Here is a 6,193-nt window from a genome sequence, read left to right as displayed (position 1 = left end):
TTGTAAGTGGGCCTATGTTGGTGTTTGTATGGGTATACCCTATTAATTTACTTATTTTTACATATACATATCGAATTTTTTTTAAATAATGTGCCCTTTGAAATATCAGGCTCTGGCCGGTGGTCCTCATCGCCCACCCTTAGGGCCGGCCATGGGTCGTTATGTTTAAATAGATCAACCCAAACATGACTCGTTTTATTTAACTTGCTAGATAATATAACCCAAAAATCTGATTTTTTTTTCGTGTAGCGTTTATGGTCATTTCGAAAGCATCATCCGTAGCTACAAATACAAACATCCTCATGTTTTATCACGTTGATTCTTAAGGAATGATTATGTTTTAAGTGGAACAACTTAATGCAGCTAAATGGATTGTTTTTGGGTCATGCTAATTACACACGCCCAAAATAATTTTCACACCCCTAAGCGCCGCGCTATGGTCAAAGCGGGGCGCTTAGGGCGACAAAAGTTGATACGAGGTTTCGAATGACTGACTGACTGACAGACATAAAGGTGATACGAGGTTTCAGTCGCCCCGTGAACCCTAAGCGCCGCGCTTTGGCCATAGCGCGGCGCTTCGACCCCAAATGTTGCCTTTAAATCCCTGGACAGACTCGACATTCATAATTCGGATTGTTTTTTGTCGATTTTCTTTGCTCTATTAGTTACATGTTTTGAAAAACGATGTCGTGGTTAAGTAATTATCTTTTCGGTCAATATTCTGACGAGTCAGTTGTTCCTGATTCTTACGAGGGGACCGCTATTTCTGACTCGTTTGAGAAACCGGTGTCGTCCAACTTGAGGGAGACAGAGGTTGTATCTGGCATTCATTATCGTGATAACACGGTGCAGCTGGATTTGAATACCCCTGTGGAGGACCCTTATGCACAACAAGGTTATTCGAATTTCGGTTACGGTGGCGACTATAGCTTTGTACAGCAGGAGTGTTATCCAAACGACAGTTACGGTTGTCAACAGAGCTTACAAGGTTATTCGAATTTCGGTTACGGTGGCGAGCAAAGCTTTGTACAGCAGGAGTGTTATCCAAACCAGAGTTACGGTTGTGAACAGAGCTTTGAACATCAAGTCTATTCGAACCTCGGTGACGATGGTGAGCCGGAGAATGTGTCTGTTGACGAGGAAGGTTGTTACCCGGTTACATTTTCGTTTGATACAACGCAGACCTTTTCGTCACGTAAAGAGTTGGTGCGTTGGGTACAAGACACGGCAAAAGACAATGGTTACCTCATTGTGACTAAGAGGTCGAATAAAAGAGGAGAGAATTACAAGATTTGGTTTCAATGTACTTTTGGTGGGAAGCATAAGAGTATAGCTACACAGAGGAAAACGGGTAGCAAGAAAATAGGCTGCCCGTTCGAGATGATCGGGTTTTCGGAATCATCCGGCAGTGTTTGGAGGATCGAGGTAACGAAGGCGAAGCATAACCACACTCCTATTGAAAACTTCGAGGTCACGCGTATGCGAGAAGGCTTTCTTCGGAGGACAAAAAACTGGTTAAGGAGTTGGCAGAGCAAGATATTCCCAACCAAAGTATCTGGCGAACGCTGACAAAAAACAATCCGGCTAGAAAGCTTATTCCGAAAGATATACACAACGCTGTTCAGAAGATCAACGCCGAAAAAAATGTCGGTAAGTCTCCGATGCAAAAACTTAAAAACATTCTTATCGAAAAAAATTACACTTATTACATGCGCACGAATGAGATATCGAACGAAGTTGAAGACGTCTTCTTTGTTCACGAAAAATCATTCACTATGTGGTGTGCCTTCCCGCATGTGCTATTGATTGACGCCACATACAAAACGAACATGTACAACCTACCATTTGTTCAGGTCGTAGGCATGACGTCGACAAACAAATCGTTTACGGCTGCTTGTGCGGTAATTTCCGCTGAGAAGTCGGAGAACTACCTATGGGTGTTGCAGAGGATCAAGTCTATGCTGGTAGGATGTATGGAACCACGCGTGATTTTAACAGACAGGGATTTTGCGCTAATGAACGCGTGTGAACAAGTTTTTCCAAAAGCGCATAAGTATCTTTGTCGGTTCCATATTCAACAAAATATTAATAAGAACAGCAAGAAGAAATTCTCTGACAAGGAGTGGAAAGAATTCGTACGTACATTTTGGACATTGTGCGAGTCTACGACCGAGGAAATATACAGGTATAACTTGGAAAACCTTGAAGCACAGCTGAAAGAAGCTGACCGTGAACGTGAGTATTTCTTACATAATTATGTTCAAATTTTATATAATAACAAAAACTGACTATTTACGTTTTTTAATTTTAGAGGTTTTTGATTATTTGAAGAACTCCTGGTTGGATCCGTACCGTGAAAAGTTTGTATCTTGCTGGATTAACCAAACTATCAACTTTCACCAAACTACGACCAACAGGGTTGAGGGCATGCATGCAACATTAAAAAGTCACTTTCCAAGTCATCGCAACACACTGGATAAACTTGTACTGTATGTTGATCATGTTGTTGATAGACAATACGCCGAGATTAGAAGTAGCTTTGAAACAAGCCTCCGAAAAGTGATGACGCACCACAAGAATCAGCCTATGCTTGCATATATTCTCAGAAAGGTTTCAATATATGCGATTGAGCTTTTGAGTATGGAACTAAAACGTAAGGAAGATGGGTTGAGAGCCTACGGTGCAAGCTGTGGTTGCCAACTTTTTACCAGCTGTGGTTTGCCATGTGCTTGTCGTTTGGAAAAGTTGGAAAATAAAGGTAATTAATATTTTTGACCTTTCTCGTTAGGATTTTGCCACATAATTTGTTTTCATCCACAGGTCAGCAAATCCGGATCACACACATAGACGTGTTTTGGAAGAAGCTTGACTTCAAGCCTGCAAGGAATAACATAGAGGATATCGATGTAGACGCGGAATTTGAAAAATTGAAAAAACAGATCGATCCAACACCCCCTCAAGTGAAAAGGAGCTTCTTTGAAAAGTTTCAGCAAATCCTCAATCCAGGGAACAATAACAAAATACCTCCTGCTGTTCTGAAGAAAACTCGTGGTCGCCCGACATTGAAAACGCATGAAGAAAGAAAGGTTGAAACCGCTAGACAAAGCTCTTACATTCCGTCAGAAGAAACTTGGGTCGATGCCTCAGACGATCTTCCCCGTCACAGCTCGTACATATCAGCCGAAGATTCTAGAAGAGAAAAGAATACCAAACCGCTCAACCTACACCCTGATTTCCCGAATATCAAGCTCGGTCCTAAGACGGATATAGCGATCCGCAACTACGCATCTCAGATTCCCAAAGTGATCCATCCATACATCGTTAGAATAAAGGACGTGAAACCAGATGGTCATTGTGGATTTCGATCGGTGTCTGTTGGGTTAGGAGTGAAACAAAATTCATATTTGAAGATCCGGGAACAACTTCTAAAGGAGTTACGTATGAACGAATCGCTTAGGAGGCAGGTTTTCGATCCAGAAAACATAGGACATTATGATGCGCTGGTTAAACGGATCGATTTCAAGGGGGTGGGACGAGCAGGTATCGAAAATTACATGTCGATGCCTGAGACGGGGTTTCTTATTGCCCAACGATACGGTGTGATTGTTCACACCTTCGACATTCGTGGGAGCGATACAATTTTCCCTCTGCTGGGCGGGCCAAACGAAGCTGAGGAACCTCACCTGGTAGTTGCGGTTGTGTTCGTCGAAAATGGGCATTTCATACATGTAGAGCTTGGAGGTTGTTATCCAATGCCTCCCCCAAACCTACTCTGGACAGCGAACAGAAAAGAGCGCGCAGCAGCCTGGCATACATTATACAGGGATCAGATCAACACGTACGAAATGCTTACGTATCGTGCCCCTGACCTTAATGTAACCCCATATGTTCACGATGTATCTTAAATGTGTTTAATAATAATCATGTTTGTGTTTGTTCAATATACGCGTTACATCACGTTAAAAACCGAATGTCACCGACACGACCCAATCAGATTCAATACGCACTTGTACGACCCGAAATGACAATATACATCATAATACTACAATTAATGAAAAAATACGTCATGTTCATGTACGGTAGGCGGCTGATACACATAAAACTTCTCACAGGAGTACTTGTGCTTTCAAACCTAAATGATACGAGATAACGAAATAAGACATCACACGTAACCGATTTGATCCGGAACTTGCAGTATAGTCCATATATATTAAAAAATGATGTGTAATGGAAAAAAACGGAAAATTTAGACTATTTATTGACGCGTTTGTGAATTAAAAACAATTTTAAAAAATTTAAAAAATGCCCAAAACGCCCCGCTATGGTCATAACGCAACGTTTTGGGTCCAAAGCGCCGCGCTATGGCCATAGCGGGGCGCTTTGGTCCCTCGTTATACACTGAAGCGGGGCGTCTTCTCCCCCACTTCACCCAAACACAAAAAACACACACTAAGGTGCGATCTCACACACTCGAGCCATTTTCGGAGATTTTTCGAGCTTTTCAACCGCTAAAAGGTGCGAGGTAAAACCCTTAATCTTTGCTTTCACACATGTTGATTGTTGATTGTTGTTGATTTTGGCCTTAATCTCCTGCTGTTTGGGTTCGCCGCGCCGAGGCCAAAGCGGGGCGCTTTGGTTCATGTTTATTTTTTTTTGTTATTTGTTTAATTATTATTAATTGTTTATTAATATTTGTTTAATAATTATTATTTGTTTAATATTAATTGTTTATTAATATTTGTTTAATAATTATTATTTGTTTAATATTAATTGTTTATTAATATTTGTTTAATTATTATTATTTATTTAATTATTATTAATTGTTGATTAATATTTGTTTAATTATTAATATTATTTGTTTAATATTATTTATTTAATATTATTTATTTAATATTATTATTTATTTAATATTATTTGTTTAATTAATATTATTATTTGATCAACGTGCAGGGATGGATTTATCCGATGAGGAGATTGAGCATATGGAGGCTGAGGGAGAGGTGGGGGACGAGGAGGAGCCGGCATGTCCGTATCTTCAGTTTCCGATGGGGTCACGGGCGAGGGGGAGATGCGTTAGGTTGCGCACCATAGAGATTGGGGAGCAGCCAGCCTGGCAGATTACTTCTGTCAGTCCTTGTCTGTTGACCAAAGCCAAAGCGTCCCGCTTTGGCCATAGCGAGGCGCTTTGGATGTGCAAAAAGACAACAGCCGTGTGCAAATAGACCAGCCCTTATTTTTTGAGTTGAATCAGGGGTGTATGTTTAAAGGGATTATATAAAGTTTCCTTTCACCCAATCATATTGTGTCATGTAATTTGTCTCATATTCTTGCCTATTACCCAAAAAACGCAAGGGGAGCATGCCTATTTGAGATTAGACAAACTAATTTAAAAAACAAAAAAAACAAAAACTTGTGATTGGTTGATTTGGGTATGGGCTCCACCATTCTCCCTCTCTCTCTTCTTTCCCTCATCGGCAACTTCTCGCCGAAATCAAGTCTCCCTCTCTCTCTGCCGTGCGGATGTTATTGTTGGTGGTGGGGTTGCCGATCGGCAACAGCTTTGCCTAAGACGTTTGCCGCAACCACCCCGTTAGGCCTCATGTTAGGGTTTACTAAAGCTAAACATGTCAACCAGCATAACTTGTCAACTCGTTTGCATTACCAACCTATAAAATAAACATGTTATAATTTTAAATGTGTATGGGTTAGGTGAGTGACATATCTATGATTTATTTATTTTGTGAATGAGGGTTTGTTGCAGAGCTAATTAAATGTGTATGGGTAAGGTGAGTGACATATCTATAATTTATTTATTTTGTGAATGGGGGTTTGTTGCTGAGCTAATTAAATGTGTATGGGTAAGGTGAGTGACATATCTATGATTTATTTATTTTGTGAATGAGGGTTTGTTGCTGAGCTAAAATAGGCATGTCGGTTAAAATGTGTCACAAAGAACTCAAAACATTTTATAATAATGTTGTTATTCTATTCTCGAAAAATACTATATAATCGAAGTTTATTTGGGTAAGAATACCAGAAATTAATCTTGACCATCTATTTTATTAATCAAGAGTTAAGATTAAATAAGTGAAATTAAAGAAAAAAAAAAGGAGGTGCGTGAGTTTGTGTAGGGAGTGGCATTCTAGTCAATTCAAGCCAATAATTTATCTCTTCTTCAATTCCCCCCATTTTT

Source organism: Helianthus annuus, chromosome 16 (genome assembly GCF_002127325.2).
Source record: "Helianthus annuus cultivar XRQ/B chromosome 16, HanXRQr2.0-SUNRISE, whole genome shotgun sequence".
Lineage (NCBI taxonomy): Eukaryota > Viridiplantae > Streptophyta > Magnoliopsida > Asterales > Asteraceae > Helianthus > Helianthus annuus.
The sequence above is the reverse complement of the archived record's forward strand: the minus strand, read 5'-3'. Positions refer to the sequence as shown.